Raw genomic sequence first — 18,747 nt, 5'->3', positions numbered from 1 at the left:
TAATTGTTGTTTTTCTAGGAAGTTGGAAACCACAGGGCAGGATGTGTCTCATTTGAGTGTATAAGAAGTGGCCATAAAATCAGAAGACTTGAACAATATTCAAAAATGGGCATCTGCATTCAGCTATGTGCTGTCCCTTTCTAAGTACTTATCGTGGGTGGCTCTGGACTTAAACTGACTGTGTCATTACTTGAAACATTCTCGGAATTCCTCTTCAGAGGCTAAAGCATATTCTCATTGAATACTTTTGTCGTTCTTTGTCGACTCTTTGCCACCCCATAGACTGCAGCAAGCCAGACTTCCCTGTCCTTCACTATCTCCTGGAGTTTGCTCTAACTCATGTCCATTGAGTTAATGATGCCATTCAACCATCTCCTCCTCCGTCGCCCTCTTCTTTTCCTGCCCTCAACCTTTCCCAGCATCAGGGTCTTTTCCAAGGAGTCGGCTCTTCGCATCAAGTGGCCAAAATATTGGAGCTTCAGCTTGAGCTTCAGTCCTTCCAATGAATGTTCAGGACTGATTTCCTTTAGGATTGACTGGTTTGATCTCCTTGCTGTCCAAGGGACTCTCACGAGTCTTCTCCAGCTCCACAGTTGGAAAGCATCAATTCTTTGGTGCCCAGCCTTGTTTATGGTTCAACTCTCACATCCGTACATAACTACTGAAAAAAACCATAGCTTTGACTATATGGAAATTTGTCAGTAAAGTGATGTCTCTGCTTTTTAATATGCTGTCTAGGTTTGTCATAGCTTTTCTTTCAAGGAGCAAGAGTCTTTTAATTTCATGGCTGCAGTAGCTGTCTGCAGTGATTTTGGAGCCCAAGAAAATAAAATCTGTTGCTGTTTGTATTGTTTCCCCATCTATTTGCTATGAAGTGATGGGACCAGATGCCATGATCTTCGTTTTTTTTTTTTTCTTAATACTTTAGCTCTAAAATAATTTAGAGCGAAATCTGGTTCCCATCTAATAAAAATGTGTGTGTGTGTGTGTGTGTGTGTGTGTTTGTGTGTGTGTGATATGCAGTGAGAATGGTTTTCTTATGTGGAATTGACTCTGGCTCTGAAGCCATTCCTTGAGGAGTGCTCCTGCACTTGTTTGAAAGATAATGTCCTTGCTGGAAGATGTCTATGGCCTAACATCTCCCACGCTTCGTTTGCTGTGGGAGCCTTTATTTATATTATCTTTATTAACAGCCCATGTAACCACTGTTCCTCAAAATTTGGGAAATACTAAACTACAGCCATTACAAAGAAAGGGACACACAGGAATATTCGGGAAGACGCAAGGGACTCTTCTGGTGAGACAAAGTAGATCGACTTTGTGTATTTCTTTTTTTTTCTCCCAATATGCCAACAAAGGAATACAAAAGACACATTCTCCAAGGCAGTAGAAGGCAACAATAGGCAAAGGATTGCAATACATTCCTGGGGAGTGAAGAAGCCCACAGAAGTGGCAAAGCCTTAGGAAAACAGAGAGAGCTAAAACCTAAAACCTAGATTCCCTGAGAGGAGATGTCATAGAAAGGTGAGCTGGTTTGCATCCAAGGAAGCACAGACCAGGGAGGTACAAGATATTGCTCTGAGACAGTCTGTGGATGAGATACTAGTATAGACTGAATGTCTGTGTTCTCCCCAAATTCATATGTTGAAACTCTAACTCCCTGATGGGATGGTATTAGGAGCTGGGGCCTTGGGGAGGGTGTGAGGCTAGAGCTCTACCCAGCAAGATTAATGCTCTTTTAAGACTACCTCTGCTCTCTGCCAGGTGAGGACACAAGAAGTCAGTGGTCTCACCAGGACCTGACCATCCAGGTACCCTAATCTCAGATATCCAGCCTCTAGAACCATGAGAACTAAATTTCTGTTATTCATCAGCCCTTGGTCTATTGTATCCTGTTCCAGCAGCCTGAGTAGACTGAGAAAGGTGCTGTAATAGGAAAGCAGGTAGAAGGTCTACCTGAAGAATGGTGAGGCCCCCAGGCAAGTTCCCCTCTCTTGTGTTCCCCTCCTATCAAGAACTAGAAGCTGATTCTTCCTTGGGAAAACTGAAGTTGAGAGGCTCTGAATTTCAAGACATCAGACAAAGATGTAAAGAGGGACAAAGTGGAGAAGGACACACCTGGGAACAAGGAGATTAAGTCTTGGTTTGGCCGAAAAGTTCATTCAGGTGTATGTTACAGAAGAATCCAAATGAAACCGATAAATGTGTTTATAAAGTATGACAGCTTCAAATATCCCCCTCCCCCACTCTCCTCCTGTGGGACTGCTAGCCAAATGTCCAGAAAGCAGGAGGTCAGATGATAGAAAATTCATCTATGGAGGAATTTGAGGGCCCCAGAGGAATGCTTGCATGTATTGACATTTGGGCATTCTTCCCTTAAAAAGGCTGGGTTGCTGTGTCATCATCTTAAAGTAAAGCCCTCTATTTTGTTCTGGCCACCATCGCTCATGCCCAGTGAAGTCCCATCAGGCTTTTAGTACCCTACCTTTAAATCCAAGAAACTGCTAAAGCTTATGAGCATTTAGGGAAGATCTCTGTGAAACAAAAACAAAACAACAACAACAAAAAAACAGAAATAGTGACACTGAAGAAAACAGAGATAATGTAGGGAACAGAAGAAAACAAACTTGGTATTAACATGCTTGCAAGATAAGCAATGCTTTTCCATTGAAACTAGAATCCATTACTGTGAAAAAAAAAGAATAAGATATACACCAAAAGCACAGGCAGTAAAAGGAAAAAAAAATAGATAAATTAGACTTGATCAAAAGTTTTGTACATCAAATGACACTATCAGAAAATGAAAAGAGAACCCACAGAATGGGGAAAATATTTGCAAATCACATACCTGATAAGGATTAAAATCCAGAATATGTAAAGAACTCTTAAAACTTGACAAAAAAAATCCCAAACAACTTGGTTTACAAGTACTTCAAAAGGCATTTCTCCAAAGAAGATATACAAATGGCCAATGAGTTCATGAAAAGTTATCTAACGTTGCAAATTATTAGGAAAATGCAAATCAAAACCACAATGTGACACTACTTCACATCTGTTAGGAGGGTTATTGTTTTTTAAAAAAGTCAGTAAACAATGATGAACCTGTTGTGAATTTAGGAAGGTAAAATGGCGCTGCCACGGTGAAGAACATTATGACAGTTCCCCCAAATTAAACAGAATCATCATATGATCCAGCATCCACTCTGAGTTATAGACTCCTGACAACTAGAAGCAGAGACTTGAACATATTTGTGCACCAGTGTACACAAAAATATTTGTATACCAGTGTTCACAGCAGCATTACTCACAATAGCCAAAAGGAGAAACAACTCAAATGTTCATTGATAGACAAATGGATATACGTACAGTGGAATATAATTCAGCCTTAAAAAGGAGTGACATTCTGACACATGCTGTAACAAGGAAACATTTATGCTAGGGGATCTATTACTAAGTCAGGCGCAAAAGATTAAATATTTCATGATCCCACTCATATGAGGTACCAGAAAGTAGAATGTTGGTTGCCCAGTGCCATTGGGAGGGAGTGGGGGCATGAATGGGGAGTTATTGTTTACAGGGGACTGAGCTTTGGTGTGGATGATGAAAAAATTCTGAAAATGGATAATGGTGGTGGTTAAAAACACTATGTATACTTGTACCACTGAATTACACATAAATGGTTAAAATGGAAAATGCTTATATATTGTTGTGGTTGTTGTTTCAGTTGCTGAATCATATCTGATTTTTTGCAATCCCATGGACTGCAGCCCGCCAGGCTCTTCTGTCCAGGGAATTTCCTAGGCAAGAATACTGGGTTGCCAGTTCCTCCTTCGAGGGATCTTCCCAACCCAGGAACTGAACCTTCGTTTCCTGCATTGGCAGGTGGATCCTTTATTGCTGAGTCAGCAGGGAAGCCCATGTTACATGTATTTTATCAGAATTTAGAAAAATAAAGAAAAGGAGAAAAAATAAGGATAAGAAAGCGATCACGGAAATTAAAACTAGGACACCCCTTCTTCTAATATCTTATTAGAAAAATTAGAAGAGAAGATAGGAAATATCCCAGAAAAAAATAAATAAAAGGACAAATGGAGTAAAAGAAATGAAGATCTAGAAAATTATAGATTGAATCAGGAAGTTCTGTGTCTAATTCCCAGGAGTTCCAGAAACAGAAAATAGAGTGCATACAATCATCAAAGGATTAATACAAGAAAATTTCCTAGAACTGAAGGGTGTGATGTTGTCTAGATCAAAAGGGCCCATGATGGACTTAGAGCAACACACCAAGGGCTAAAGAAAAGCCTGCACAGGGCACAGTGTCGTGAAACTGGGGTAATGAAATGACCCTAAAAGATTTCAGAAAACATGTCACACACAAAGGACTGGAAGGGGGACAGCACTGGTGTTTCTGCAGTGACGCAGAGTTTGGAGACACAGATCACAGGGGCAAATTCTAAAAACTTGGTAAGAATGTGCAGGTAACCTTGTTGCAGGCTGCGCTAAATCCTTGTAAGATTATTTGTTCCCTAAGGCCCTCCTCTGTTGGCCTGTCAGACTAGGAAAGGGTCTTTGCCATCACTTTATAAAAGGCGTTTTCAGTTCCCTTTTCTTAAATTTCAGCTTTATGGAGGTGTAACTGGCATATGGTTTTTCTAGTGGTCATGTATGGATGTGAGAGTTGGACTGTGAAGAAAGCTGAGCACCGAAGAATTGATGCTTTTGAACTGTGGTGGTGGAGAAGACCCTTGAGAGTCCCTTGGACTGCAAGGAGGTCCAACCAGTCCATCCTAAAGAAGATCAGTCCTGGGTGTTCATTGGAAGGACTGATGCTGAGGCTGAAACTCCAATACTCTGGCCACCTGATGCAAAGAGCTAACTCATTTGAAAAGACCCTGATGCTGGGAAAGATTGAGGGCAGGAGGAGAAGGGGACGACAGAGGATGAGATGGCTGGATGGCATCACCGACTTGATGAAGATGAGTTTGGGTGGACTCCGGGAGCTGGTGATAGACAGGGAGGCCTGGCATGCTGCAATTCATGGGGTCACAAAGATTCGGACACGACTGAGCGACTGAACTGAACTGGCATTTAGAGCTGTAAGATATTTAGAGCGTACATTGTGGGGATTTGATGTGTGGGTACCTGGGATCATCTGCTCCCAGGACAGCATGAGAGTCTGTCCCAGAAGGGGAGGAGTCCAGAGAAGTGACAAATGACTCAGCTTCCTTTCTTTATTCTCCTCGTTTTGAGGCCCTGGAATATCCTTGGCCTCTGACTTTCTGTGTTTTGGTTTACCCTCTCCTTTGGCAGAGTTCATCCACCAATAGCTTCCTAGGGAAATGGAAAATTTGAGGCCCTATGTGCCAGCAAAGCCTTAGTTCTATCCTGAAATTTACTGGACAGTAAATCACCTAAGAACAGAGGACCCCAAGGTAAATCTGTCCAAGGAGGGCAGGGGCTCAGTTAACTATCGCTGAGGGAGCCTGTGCTGTGTTCGTACAGAACTGTGGCTGGGGGGAGAGAGTGACCTGGACACACAAATACATGTGGCAGAATTACTGGAATGTCTGAAGAGAAACTGGGATCCATACAAACAAAACCAGGCAAATGAACTGAATGGAGTAATTATTGACCCCTGGGAAAGAACTGTGTGTGAAAGGAATATTGACCTGCGTGCTCACTGGCTCAGTGTGTGAAAGTCACTCAGTCTTGTCTGACTCTCTGTGACCCCAGGAACTGTAGCCCGCCAGACTCCTCTGTCTATGAAATTCTCTAGGCAAGAATGCTGGAGTGGGTTGCCATTTCCTTCTTTTTCCTGACCCAGGGATTGAACCCACCTCTCGTGCACTGCAAGCAGATTCTTTACCATCTGAGCCACCAGGAAAGCCCGATGGGCTCAGTAGTGAAGGATAATTGTATATGGATACCTGGTTGACTACTGATATAACTCAATACTGTGATTAACCTGAGTTGGGAGGGTGGAAAAAAGCAGCAGGGATGGGGGAGGTGGGTGGTGAGAGGTAAGTTCTTATACACCATGGTGGGATTTAATAGTTAATGTCTAAACTGACAAACCAAGAATTAGAAATAGCAATATATAATTTAGAAATGTGACTGTAAACACTTGAGGGAAATCAAAAGAACTGATTATAGTTAACTCTGGGGACCATGCCTAGATCGTTTGATTGGATTTTTTTGAAAGCTGTGTGTGATGCAAACATCTGTGTTTGATAAAAAATGTAAATTAACCAGCATATTCTCAATTTATGAAGATTTGTGAAATAGAAAATTTCCTCGAAAGATAAGGTTATATGATTTGCATATTAAAATCAGAGATGTGCTTGTATGGGTTGAGCCTCTGAAAGACTTCAGCTGGTTGCTCTTGTATGGAGGAGATTCACCAGCCCTGTGGTACACCAGTGACTACCATAGCCCTGGACAGCAGGACAATCACAGTCCCTTCAGCAGTTCATTTTGGAACTCTGAAATTTATAATCGATCACCTCTTTTGTTCTCTTCTCTCCCACTTTTCACTTCTGATGTTGTATGATCTCACAGGGTAGCTCAGGTATGTGATGGTTGAGGGGGCCAAGCTCATTTCAAGGATGGCACCAGGTACCTGGCAATTCTGATTGCAAGTCTCCTGAGGGCAGAGACTTTGAATTATTCAATTAAATACACACTTGCTGCTGCTGCTGCTGCTAAGTCGCTTCAGTCGTGTCCGACTCTGTGCGACCCCACAGACGGCAGCCCACCAGGCTCCGCCATCCCTGGGATTCTCCAGGCAAGAACACTGGAGTGGGTTGCCATTTCCTTCTCCAATACAGGAAAGTGAAAAGTGAAAGTGACGTTGCTCAGTCGTGTCCGACTCCTCGAGATCCCATGGACTGCAGCCCACCAGGCTCCTCCATCCATGGGATTTTCCAGGCAAGAGTACTGGAGTGGGGTGCCATTGCCTTCTCCAAAATACACACTTATTGAGTATCTATTGAAGGCATGATCCTTGCACTAGATAAACAAATATGAGCAAAGTACCATCCTTGATGTCAAGGCAGAGATGGTCATGGTTACTCATAATGCCAAAGCTACACATTTAAAGTATTTTAATAGACAAATTGGGGAGAAAGCATCCCAGGTGGTGCTAGAGGTAAAGAACCCACCTGCCAATACATAAGATGCCAGAGACAAGCATTCGATTCCTGGGTCGGGAAGATCCCCTGGAGGAGGGCATGGCAACCCACTCCAGTATTCTTGCCTAGAGAATCCCATGGACAGAGGAGCCTGGCGGGCTACAGTCCACAGTGTCGCACAGAGTCGGAGATGATTGAAATGACTTAGCACACACAGAGACAAGGTCTTAGCCTGAGTTCTTTACTTACGGGCGCTCTTCCAGGGAGGCCCTTGCCTGGGACAGTCTGTGGGCATGTGTATTTGAGGTGGGATGGCTCCGGCCTGTCTTGTCCCTCATTAGTCAAAGTTTGCCCTAGGCAGGACATCACCTGCACTGCTGGCCTTTGAGCAGGTGAGATCCTACCCTGTACAGGGAGCAGCTTAGAGTTTGGAAGGGACAGGAGAAACAGGCCCTCTGGGGGGCCAGTCAGGTGGGGCCAAGGACTGGGTGCCAGACTCTGCACTGAACTAACAGCTGAGGGTCGGGACTTGGGGAGTGGACTGTGGTGGAGGAGGCTAGAAAACCTGGCTTACTGCAAGCACTAACCCACTCCCAAGCACCAACTCCCACCCTCTGAGCTTGCGAACAGCTTAGCTTGTAAATATTAGCAATTCTGATTGTTGGCCAGGAAGTGTGATGTCATTTTTAAAACTTTTTAGTCTAAATAAAGGAAAACAAGCTCTCTCTCAGATCAAGGCAAGTAGTCCTGGCAGATGAGTTTATCAGAAGACTGTAAGCTCCCTGAATATCTTTTCCTCTTTGGTCCTGGGATGAATGAATCAATACATTCCTATTGATTTTTAGATGAACAGACCTTACGGGAGAAAAAATAAAATAAAATTATACAATCTGGATCGGCTGTTCTAAAACCTTAGTGCCCCCTGGATGGAAGTTTGCGTTTTTTAAGCAAGTTCAAGGTGATCCAGGTGTGGGTGGTTTGTGGGCCAAAATAAGAGCAACACTGCTGAAACCTGGGGATTTGTGACCATATGGATGTGACCTGCAGAAGGTCACGCTGTATGTTTATTCGCAGCAGGGCCACACCTACAGGGCACAGCTGCAGATACCACCTTTTCCTTCCTATCCGTGAGAGGTTGGAGCAATATTTGCTACAGAAAAAGGAACTTGATCACAATGGTAACAAACAGCTTGTAAACAAGCAGAGAAGAGAACTGTCTAAACAGTGTGGTTCCAGCAGTCCCAATTTGGACTCGAGAGTCCCATTTCTCTCCCTAATAACCCCATCCCCTAGGACTGAACTTCATAAGCATTTATTAGGCACTGACTTTGTACCAGGCTCTGTGCCTCGTTCTGGAGAAGAAAGGCATTTAAGACATAAAGCTGTTCACGCCTTAAAAGCTTCCTCTCCATCGGCACTTCGTTTGGGGGAAATGCAGCCTTGTCCCCTGTGACTCCAGTCGCCAGACACGTGCATGTGAAATAAGCAATGGCGAGCAGGTGAAGACTGCTGAGGTGTGAACCTGGGAAAACCACTTTTGTTCATCTGAGACAGTGAAAAACTTTGTTGTTTGCTTCACTTCAGAGGGAATGGATGGCTATTCTTGCCTGGAGGCTCCGAGCCTGTGGGTCACTTTGACACAGAAGCAGCCCTGGTGTCCAAACCAGGCGATAAGGCCTTTGAAGACAGCATTCCACAGTTATCTCAACTTGGCAGTTTCCAAGGAAACAGGACCCTGAGTCCACTTAGCACTGCTAGTAATCAGACTGTGATGTTCCCAACACAAGTTAAATAGAACAAGTTTCTGATGGGACCCAGCTGAGGCCACATGGGGTGCCTCCCAGGGCAATAGCACAGCTGGGAAATGATGAGTGACCTCCCTTCTCAGAGCAATCACTGCTTTTCTTACCTAATAACATTCCCAATGACTGCCTCCGACCTCATCCTTCCTCCCCCTGGGTGATGAGTTCTGCTCTCCAGGTTTCTAAACTGCCTGCAGCCTGGCAGCCTCCACGGCAGAGCAGTTCCCTCTTCCCCAGTCTTTCTTTCAATCACTCTGCACCACCCCAACTCCCCTGTGATGAGCTGTCCCACATCCTGTGGTGTTTGATCATCCTTGATGTAGCAAGTTATAAACCTAAATTTGTTTGCCTGCTGGTGTGTCCATGGTGGTCTTTATCTGATGGGCTTCAGCAAAGGTAGGGTGTGTGTGTGTGTGTGTGTGCATGCATGCTCCGTTGCTTCAGTTGCATCTGACTCTTTGCAATCTCATGGACTGTAGCCCACCAGAGTCCTCAGTCCGTGGGATTTTCTAGGCAAGAATACTGGAGTGGGTTGTCATTTCCTTTTCCAAGGGATCCCCCTGACCCAGGGATTGAATTCATGTCTCCTATGGCTCCTACATCGGCAAGAGGATTCTTTTACCACTGAGCCACCTGGAAAGCCCCTTATCAAAGGCCAAGGGCTGGCAAAAATGAGATTCTTTCCTTCCCATGGCTCACTGGCAAACATTTTACAGGATCTCAGAAAAGAAAGGAAAAGGAAAGAGCACCAATTCGTGGTGTTTGCCTATTTGTGTGGTGGAAATATTCTCACTTGGGTCAGTTTCAAGCTACTGATATGACTTCACTGAATGCTGAGTTGGGAGGAGACCCACATAATCAGCTTTTGATGGATTCATACCAGTGGGCTTGTTAGGGGAAGCACACTGATTGAAACCGCCCACCCTGGCTAGGCACCATAGCAACCATTTGCATGAGTTGTTTTATGACAGGAGATCCTGATAAGGAATACGGAACTAATAAGCCACCACCAACCCGAAGAGTTCAGGAAAGGTCGAGAGGAGACACCACCTGTCCGTCCACTTCCCAGAATCCCTCTCACTAGCATCCATCTTGGCTGAGCGATGCGTGCGCCACCAGGAAAGACTCTGAGTTACAGTGATTGGCCAAAGACCACCCGAAACTAATCCCATCACCATAAAACCCGAGATGTTCTCCTGGGTTCCCTTACCCTACTGCTCTCCACCTGGGTGCCCTTTCCCAATAAAACCTCTTGCTTTGTCAGCAGATGTGTCTCCTCGGACAATTCATTTCCAAGTGTTAGACAAGAGTCCAGTTTCAGGCCCTGGAAGGGGTCCCCCTTCCTGCAACAGGCTCAAGCACATCTCTGCCACCTTCTCACCCGTCTTCCTCAAGCAGCAACATATTTTTTGCTCATTTCAGTTTTCCAGATTTTGTTTCCCGCTGGAGTAGCATATGATTTTTTTCTTTCTCTGCATTTGGGTAAGGAATCTGGCACCTGGCTGATTTATAAGCAAGTCTTGAGAAATGTTGTGACTGAAATAAAAACTCCTGGACAGTGAACTCACATATAAAAGCAGACAAATAGCAAAGAACCCAGGGTTGTAGAGACCAGTAAACACACATTTGGGCTTTCCTGGTGGCTCAGCTGGTAAAGAATCTGCCTGCAACATGGGAGACCTGGGTTGATCCCTGGGTTGGGAAGATCCCCTGGAGAAAAGAAAGGCTACTCACTCCAGTATTGTGGCCTGGAGAATTTCATGGACTGTATAGTCCATGGGGTCACAAGAGTCGGACACGAATGAGAGAATTTCACTTCAACACACATTCACGTGTCATAGTCAGGTACTTCACTGAAGGTGGTTTTCTGGCCAAGGTAGGGAGCAAATGATTTCATCCTGGAAGAGAGAAACATCCCCTCTTAAGATAGCAACCCCAGTTCATCTTCCTTTGGCCTGAGTTTAATCTACCAAACCTATAGCAAGACCTGCCTTTTTTTTTTTTTTTAATTCTACAAAGAAAACGATCTTTGCTGAATACCCAAGGAGTAATTATAGATAATGGTCCACGATCTGGCAGCTTACAAGTTCAGCCACTTGGCTGAGAAATGAATTCCCTGTCTGCTACTACAAGACCTCATTATGTGCTGCACTGGTGAATTGATAATGAAAAGACTTAAAAAGTGTCTGATAGCAAAAGAAGCTCCTTTCTTAGCCTGACTGGCCTCCAGAGCAGCGCCCTAGGGAACTCAATGCAAATTTCCAACAAGATTACCAGCAGCTTCTTATCTTCCCCTTGGAATGCTGGGAATGTGGGAACTGTGAAAAGCCCACAAAGATGGAAATACCGTGGTTAAAGGGAGACAAAGAGAAATTTTCAGTTTGATGAAGAGAAAGAAAATGATTTAAGGTAGGCTGAGAGAATTGGTATTATTTTTCTAAAAAAGCATAAGCCCTTTGGACAAGATTACAAAGAAAATAGATCTCACATTAAGTCAGTACTTTGCTCGACAGATTTATATAGTATCTTGTGCTGAGGGTACCAAACAAAAGTTCAGCATCTACCGAGGGAGAGAAGTTATCAAGTCAGACACTTACTTCTTTGCTTTCAGATTCAATCTTAGACTTTCCCTGAAAGCTGTGTCTCTGAGCCAGGCTCTCTGAGTCACTGGCTTCAGGTCAGTTTCAAGGTGGTAGGAGCACCAGCAGTAGAATGAAGAATGGGAGATGCTAGGATAGCCATCCCCATTTCTATTTTGGGTGGTGACCCAGAGGTGCCAGCTCCCATGGACCAGATCTGGCCAGGTAGCCTTGGTTTCTGAATTCTGATAGCAGTTATTTTTCCGTCATTCCTCCAGCCCCATCCAGCAGGTAGCTAGCAGCTGTCCAGTGTCATTACAATCTGCATTGCCTCATTGTCCCCTCTTGAGCTTGTCAACTTTCTCAATACCTTTGTAACTAGTTTATTGCATCAAACTCTTGGAATGTTCAACTCCTAATGAACTTCCTAGAATGACCTTGATTTAATTATCTACAGGTTGACCTATATAGAAAGTGTGAACAAATAGTATAAAGTTTATGTGATGTTGCTAGAAGTGGTCTGTGCTTATGCTTTGGGGACCTAAACAGTGGCTCTCTCTCATTTATGGGGAGCAGGAAAGCTTATCCTAAGTGGAAAATTTGAAAATGAGCTCCAAAACTGAGTTGGAAGTTCTGAGGCAATCAATCAAGGAGGATCAAACAGGAGGAGAGAGAGTATTCCAATTGTTAGCAAAAAGCAAGCCAGGTTGACAGGGGATAGTGTTCTAGAGGAACGTCAAATAATCAGAAATCTTTGAAGAATGGGTCAGGCACAAAGCACATAGCTTTCTTGGAGGTTAGCAATTTGGATTCTGGTCTTTTTCTTCTTTCTTTCTTCTAAAAAACTTTTGGCCATGCCCTGCAGCTTGTGTGACCTTAGTTCCCTGACCAGGGATCCAACTTGCATCCTTTGCATTGGAAAGCAGAGTCTTAACCGCTGGACTATTGGAAAAGTCCCCAGATTCTAGGTTCTATGACTGTAGGTGTCACTGCTGCTACTGCTAAGTCACTTCAGTCGTGTCTGACTCTGTGCGACCCCACAGATGGCAGCCCACCAGGCTCCCCCGTCCCTGGGATTCTCCAGGCAAGAACACTGGAGTGGGTTGCCATTTCCTTCTCCAGTGCAGGAAAGTGAGAAGTGAAAGTGAAGTCGCTCAGTCGTGCCCGACCCTCAGCAACCCCATGGGCTGCAGCCTTCCAGGCTCCTCCATCCATGGGATTTTCCAGGCAAGAGTACTGGAGTGGGGTGCCACTGCCTTCTCCTGTAGACGTCACTACTGCCACAGAAACCTTCAATTTCCCAGGACTTAGAGAAAGGGAACAACCACGTAGGAGACAGCTGGAAAAGTCACTACTGTGTGCTGACCCTCATTCATTCTACGGATGTGAAGGACCATTTGCCTAGCTGGCACCCACTGGATCCACCCAGTGGAGGAACTTTAAACTATGTGCTTAATGTGGTATCAATATTACCTAAAGTCTCTAAATTGCAAGGCACTCTAATTGAAAGTCAGATAGTGACTTCCTGGAAGATTCACTCGCTTGGCTCCATTTTATCAGGGTGGTGGGTGGAGAGGCAGAAAGAGAATTCCCAACCCACTACTTGCAAAGAGCCCAGAGTACATCTGTTAAATCTTTTTCTTTTGATTGCAGCACAAAAATGCCTAAAATTTAATTTTTATTTCCTCCCCAAATATACACATGCCAAAGGCAACTGCAGCCTTTCTGCTGGGGGAGGTCACAGATTCCAGTTTGAGAAACATATGTTGGAACCTTCCACTGACACCGTAGAATTAACACAGAAGGATCCTCTTGATTCAAGGGTGATATTTACATTTCTGTGCCATAAAGCATCTTTATTTCCCAGCAGAGTGAATTTTCAAAGTTGCTTCTCATTCACTCATGACTTAATACTTCCCCACAAGTTGGTGAGGCAGCCAAGGCAAATGGAGAGAGTGCAGTTACTTGCCAGAGAGCTTCTAACAGACTCCCATCAAGACAAGGGGTGGCATCTAGGTCTCTATTTTTGGCACTTTCCACAGTCTTTGTGGGGATGGGATGGCTGCTGTTATAGCAAGTGTAGCTGCTGCAAGAGCTCCAGGGCTAACATTCCATTGAAAAACACAGAAGCTACCTGGTGGACCCTGGTTCTTTCTCCATTAGACTACATTTAGGAGGCCATGTTCAAAGAGAGATGTTCAACCTGAGACAGAGCCTCCAGGGCTTTCCTTTCTCACTACCAACCACCTGACCCCAAGAGAAATGCCCTTCTGACCCCTACTGGCTGTGGTGGCACATGCATGAGCAAGCACAGAGACTCATTTGAGAGCTGATGTTGGAAATACTCTCCTAAACACTCTCCCGCTATGATTGGACGAGAAGGTTAAACATAGGAAAGCTTGACTCAGTCCTGATTAAACATGCTGGGAAGACAGAAACAAATAATCACCCCGTATATAGCAATAATGGAGCAACAAAGTAAATATTAAGGCAGAGGCTTGCTATCAATATTTAACTAGCAGATTAATGTACAGAGGACGCACTTTGGAGAATAGGAGGGTGACCAGAGAGGCAGAAATGGCTCAATTATGATACACTGTCACAGCCTGGGAAGAGGTAGGGGCTGTCTGCATTGTTTAACTTGAGGTTACCAGCAGCACACCAGAGGTAATCAAGGGTGATTAAGCAGGGGGAGGATGATAGGAGATAATTCTAGGCTCATTAGCATAAAGAATTTGTTGCGAGTACGGAATAGAGACATGCTGTAAATTCTGGCTGAGATTTCGTCCCTATGATTCCTGCATATCTGTGTCTCCCGCATCAAAAATTCTCTTAGGTTTTTTTCCGTCATTTATTTGCTCATCTAGGACAAAGAATCTTAAGGACCACTTCACATCTTGGGGCAATGCTTCCAACTACAACTTAACCTAATGTTTCTGTCTTGTGTTCATACAAACAAATCTATTTCTTAGTCCATTACTTTCCAACCACTTCTCAGAATGGGGAAACTGTCCAAGTATTGCACACAAGATATTTTCCGTGGGTAAGTGTGGGACCTTCTGAATTAAAGATTAAAGTGTATATTAGCATATAAAAGCAGCTGTGATTCTTAAAGAAGGATGTAGTTGTATATAGCATTTCCTGAAAATATTAGTCCCTCAGAACCATTTTTATGGGAGCATCTTAAATAACCAAGGTTCCGTGGAAGGCTTTTTATGAAGGGTTTTTTTCCTCCTGTTGTCTTCTTTGGTCATCCCACCAGTTTCAGTTAGTGTGTTCCCTCTACAATATTTTGTTCCTCCTTCCTTTGTGTTTGGGGTGAGATGACCACCAGCTGATTTTCTAGGATCTTTGTAACAGGAGTGAAAATGCCTGAGGAGACCCCATCCTCAAATGTGCAAGGCAACTGCACACTCTTGAGCCTTCCCCAGAGCACTGAACACATGAATGTACTTTATCCTTAGAAGTTAGAGTAACATGCAGACACTTCAGCACTTAATTAAAAAAAAAAAAAAACCTGCTGTTCCTCAACAGGAAATGACAAATTTCAGTTCCACTGGGACTGCATCATATTCTGATACCATTTCTCCAAAGCTAATGAAATGTGAACCTCTTGGAGGCCAGGAACGCAGATGATCACCTCTTCATGATTTAATACTTTAATGTCTCTGAGTTTTCTCCTGGCTCCCTCCACTCCATTCTGAGTCTAAGAATTTCTCCAGAAGCTGCACAGAAACAGGGATGTTTGGTCCTTGAGGGAGGGATTCATGCATCAGGGAATTAAAACCAATGAGAGAGAATTTTAGGGGTCAGGTTTCTCTAGAAAGAGCTCTGTTTCATTCCTGTCTTGGCTACTATGGATAAATTCTGCCAGTAATTCTGTTCTCAAAACTATTTTGTTCTTTATTAAGTTATTTATTAAACCTGTAATGATGCTAGTTTGTTCAGCCATTTGGCTTAAGTTTGAAAGTCCTATTTCTGTCATATCCTGTTATTTTATTTTCTAATTATAAGTTTTTGTTTATTCATATTCTATATATAACATCAAATAACTGTTGTCTCTTTGGTTTCTTATGTTTTTCCTAGATGGTGTTTTTGGTTTTTTCTATGATGTTTTTGTGTTTTCTGTTATTTGTCTGGTGCCCAGATGCTTCTCTTTAACCTGTTTATGCTTGGACTACTGAGCCTGGATGATATCTTTGCTCTGACACAGAATGGCTAACTCTTGACTTTCTCCTCACTCTATCTGACCTACAGTGTGAGCAAAATGAGAAATGAGAAAAGAGGGGGGCAAGATCATCTTGGTGGTTGGTGTCTTTGTTAGCATATCTGGGCTCAATTTTAAGATTTTGTTCAATGTTCTAAATTTGACATCTAATCAGTTATTAGATGTTATACTGGTTTAGCCACAAATGTCAAAGCATCAGTGATTTAAACAACATAGAAATTTGTATTTCTCTTGGAGAAGGAGATGACGGAGGATGAGATAGTTGGATGGCATCACAGACTCAATGGACATGAGCTTGAGTAAACTCTGGGAGTTGGTGATGGACAGGGAGGCCTGGCGTGTCGCAGTTCATGGGGTCACAAAGAGTCGGACATGACTGAGCGACTGAACTGAACTATGTAACTAACTGAACATAAACCATCTGGGTTGGTGGCACAGACGTGTCAGGGAGCCTCGATTCTTCCTGCTTGTCAATCTGTCTATGCATTATGGGGATACTGGGCTTTCACTGGTACATCCACAGGCAGTCAGTGTGAAGGGAAAAAGAGCAAGGAATGGGCATAATTACTGTTTTTTAAAGCTAGGAACCTGAGGTTTCAAGCATCACTTCCTGTCCCATATGACTTGCTCAACTGTAGTCACAAGGGCAAAGAGTAGCAAGGGGGGCTGGGAAAGGTAGTGTTTCTCCTGGGAAGTCAGATGTGCAGGTGAAACTTGGGAATTCTATCACTAAAGGAGGATTTCCCTTGTGGTTCAGCTGATAAAGAATCTGCCTGCAATACGGGAGACCTGGGTTGGATCCCTGGGTTGGGAAGATCTCCTGGAGAAGGGAAAGGCTACCCACTCCAGTATTCTGGCCTGGAGAATCCCATGGACTAGATAGTCCATGGGGTTGCAAAGAGTCAGACAAGACAGAGCTACTTTTACTTTCATCACTAAAGGAAGAAATTAAAGAATGAGTTGGCTCTGCCGCACCAAATTTCCCATCCCCTAATGGGGGGATGTAATTAATTTCCAGGGAGGGAATACACATTCACACACCAGAAAGCAGAACGGTCATAAATCCTAGCAAACACTTCCCCAACACAAACAGTCTTCAACATCAGACACACATCAGAACCAATTAGCAAAATGCCCAAATGACTCTCTGTGCTCACAAAAGGTCCTCAAGAGCAGACTGACATCAGAACCATTTGGAAAATGCAAAAACAAAACTTCGTGCTCAGAAGAGAAAAGTTTGCCCAGCTGCACACCAGTGGACTGACTGACTTACTGCATCTTGGAGCGCTTCAGTTTGTCCAGACGCATGTTTCGTTCCACCAAGGAAAAGCGTAAGTCAACAGCCAGTGCCGGGCAGAGATGAAACAGGGAGGATCCCCGAAGCAAACGGTTTCAGCAGCCACTAGGAGTATCCCCTCAAACCCCTCTCCTAGGGACAGGTAGCCATGAGCAGCGGCTCCTCACAGCCACCCTGGTGCGTCCTCATGGCGGCGACGTTGCTCGGGAAAATCCTGGGAGCCAGATGTCGCGAGAGCCCCACGGCGGGAGCCAAAAACCTGACAGGGAGTGGGGATTTGGCGCTTGTCACTCTAAAGCCGATAATGAGGCGGAATTGGTAGAAAGGAAAGTTTGCTTTATTTCAAAGGCTGGCAACCTGCATGTGTGTGGAGTGGGGGGTGGGGGTGGAGGGCAGACTTCTGTCCAAAGGCCAGCTCCCCCTGACTAACAATCATAGGGCAAGAGCGTTTTTATCGATGGAGGGAGGAAACATCACAGTCGGCTCTGATTGTCTTCTTGAAATTGGTCACAGGGTGGTCTGATCAGTGTCATCTTAATTGTTTTAAGTACAGTTAACTTTTAGTGCCACAGTTGATTTGTTCCCATTTCTTTGAGTTCAGTTCTCAGAACTGTGGCTGCTTCTGTCATGGCTGCAGTCTGGTCATCATGTAGTTAACCTCTTTCAGCTGGTGGGGGTTTCAGTATCTATAAGACAGTTCACAAGATATGGCTCAGAATATTATCTGTGCCCTTGAGGAGGAACTAAAGGTCCTTGACATTGCTTAATGACCAGACTATTATTACTAGGTCTCATTTGAGTGTTTTCCTTTGTGTATTTTCTCAATTCTCTGATTAAACTTATTGTTTGGCTGAAGTTTTTCTACGTATAAAAGGCAAGCTGAGGACAGGAGTTGCAAGGACCATAGGGTCCTGCTCTGTTTCAGTAGGGTGTGAAAGAAATGTCTTTTAAGAAAAAAACTCAATATACGAACCCTCTAAGTTCTTGCTCCAGAACAAACTCCTGGTAGGTTAAACCTGCCCAGAAAATTCCCCCTCATTTCCCATTTCCACTGAAGTTCTCTTTTTCCAACCAATCACCATGGCTTCTTCATTCAACAATACTTATTTAGGACCTATAGTGTGACAGGAGCTATTCTATGTGCTGTGGAAACTGCAGGGAACTAAACACAAAAAGTCGCTGTCCACGTGGAATTTGCATTCTATTAGTATTAGTGGTGGAGAAGGCAATGGCACCCCACTCCAGTACTCTTGCCTGGAAAATCCCATGGATGGAGGAGCCTGGTAGGCTGCAGTCCATGGGATCGCTAAGGGTCGGACATGACTGAGCGCCTTCACTTTCACTTTTCACTTTCATACATTGCAGAAGGAAATGGCAACCCACTCCAGTGTTCTTGCCTGGAGAATCCCAGGGACAGGGGAGCCTGGTGGGCTGCCGTCTCTGGGGTCACACAGAGTCGGACACGACTGAAGTGACTTAGCAGCAGCAGCAGTATTAGTGGGGCTTCCCTGGTGCCCCTGGTGGTTCAGATGGTGAAGAATCTGCCCGCAATACAGGAGACCTGGATTTGATCCCTGGGTCAGGAAGATTCCCTGGAGAAGGGAATGGCTACCCACTCCAGTATTCTTGCCTGGAGAATTCCATGGACAGAGGAGCCTGGCGGGCTACAGTCCATGGGGTTGCAAAATGTTGGACACGACTGAGCGGCTAA

At 44.3% G+C, this 18,747-nt stretch overlaps 1 long non-coding RNA gene across 1 annotated transcript in view; it reads right to left on the bottom strand.

The window, feature by feature from the left end:
• The window catches only part of LOC105002988, a 93,012-nt gene extending 75,562 nt beyond the window's left edge, over positions 1-17,450 (bottom strand). The window contains exon 1 of the long non-coding RNA XR_827050.1: positions 17,013-17,450. This is a non-coding gene — a long non-coding RNA (uncharacterized LOC105002988). The remainder of the gene's footprint in view (positions 1-17,012) is intronic.
• Between the last annotated feature and the right edge of the window lie 1,297 nt (positions 17,451-18,747).

The sequence above is a fragment of the Bison bison genome, unplaced genomic scaffold (assembly GCF_000754665.1).
Source record: "Bison bison bison isolate TAMUID 2011002044 unplaced genomic scaffold, Bison_UMD1.0 scf7180017864461, whole genome shotgun sequence".
In the NCBI taxonomy this organism is placed as follows: domain Eukaryota; kingdom Metazoa; phylum Chordata; class Mammalia; order Artiodactyla; family Bovidae; genus Bison; species Bison bison.
This window is presented reverse-complemented; position numbering and strand designations above follow the sequence as displayed.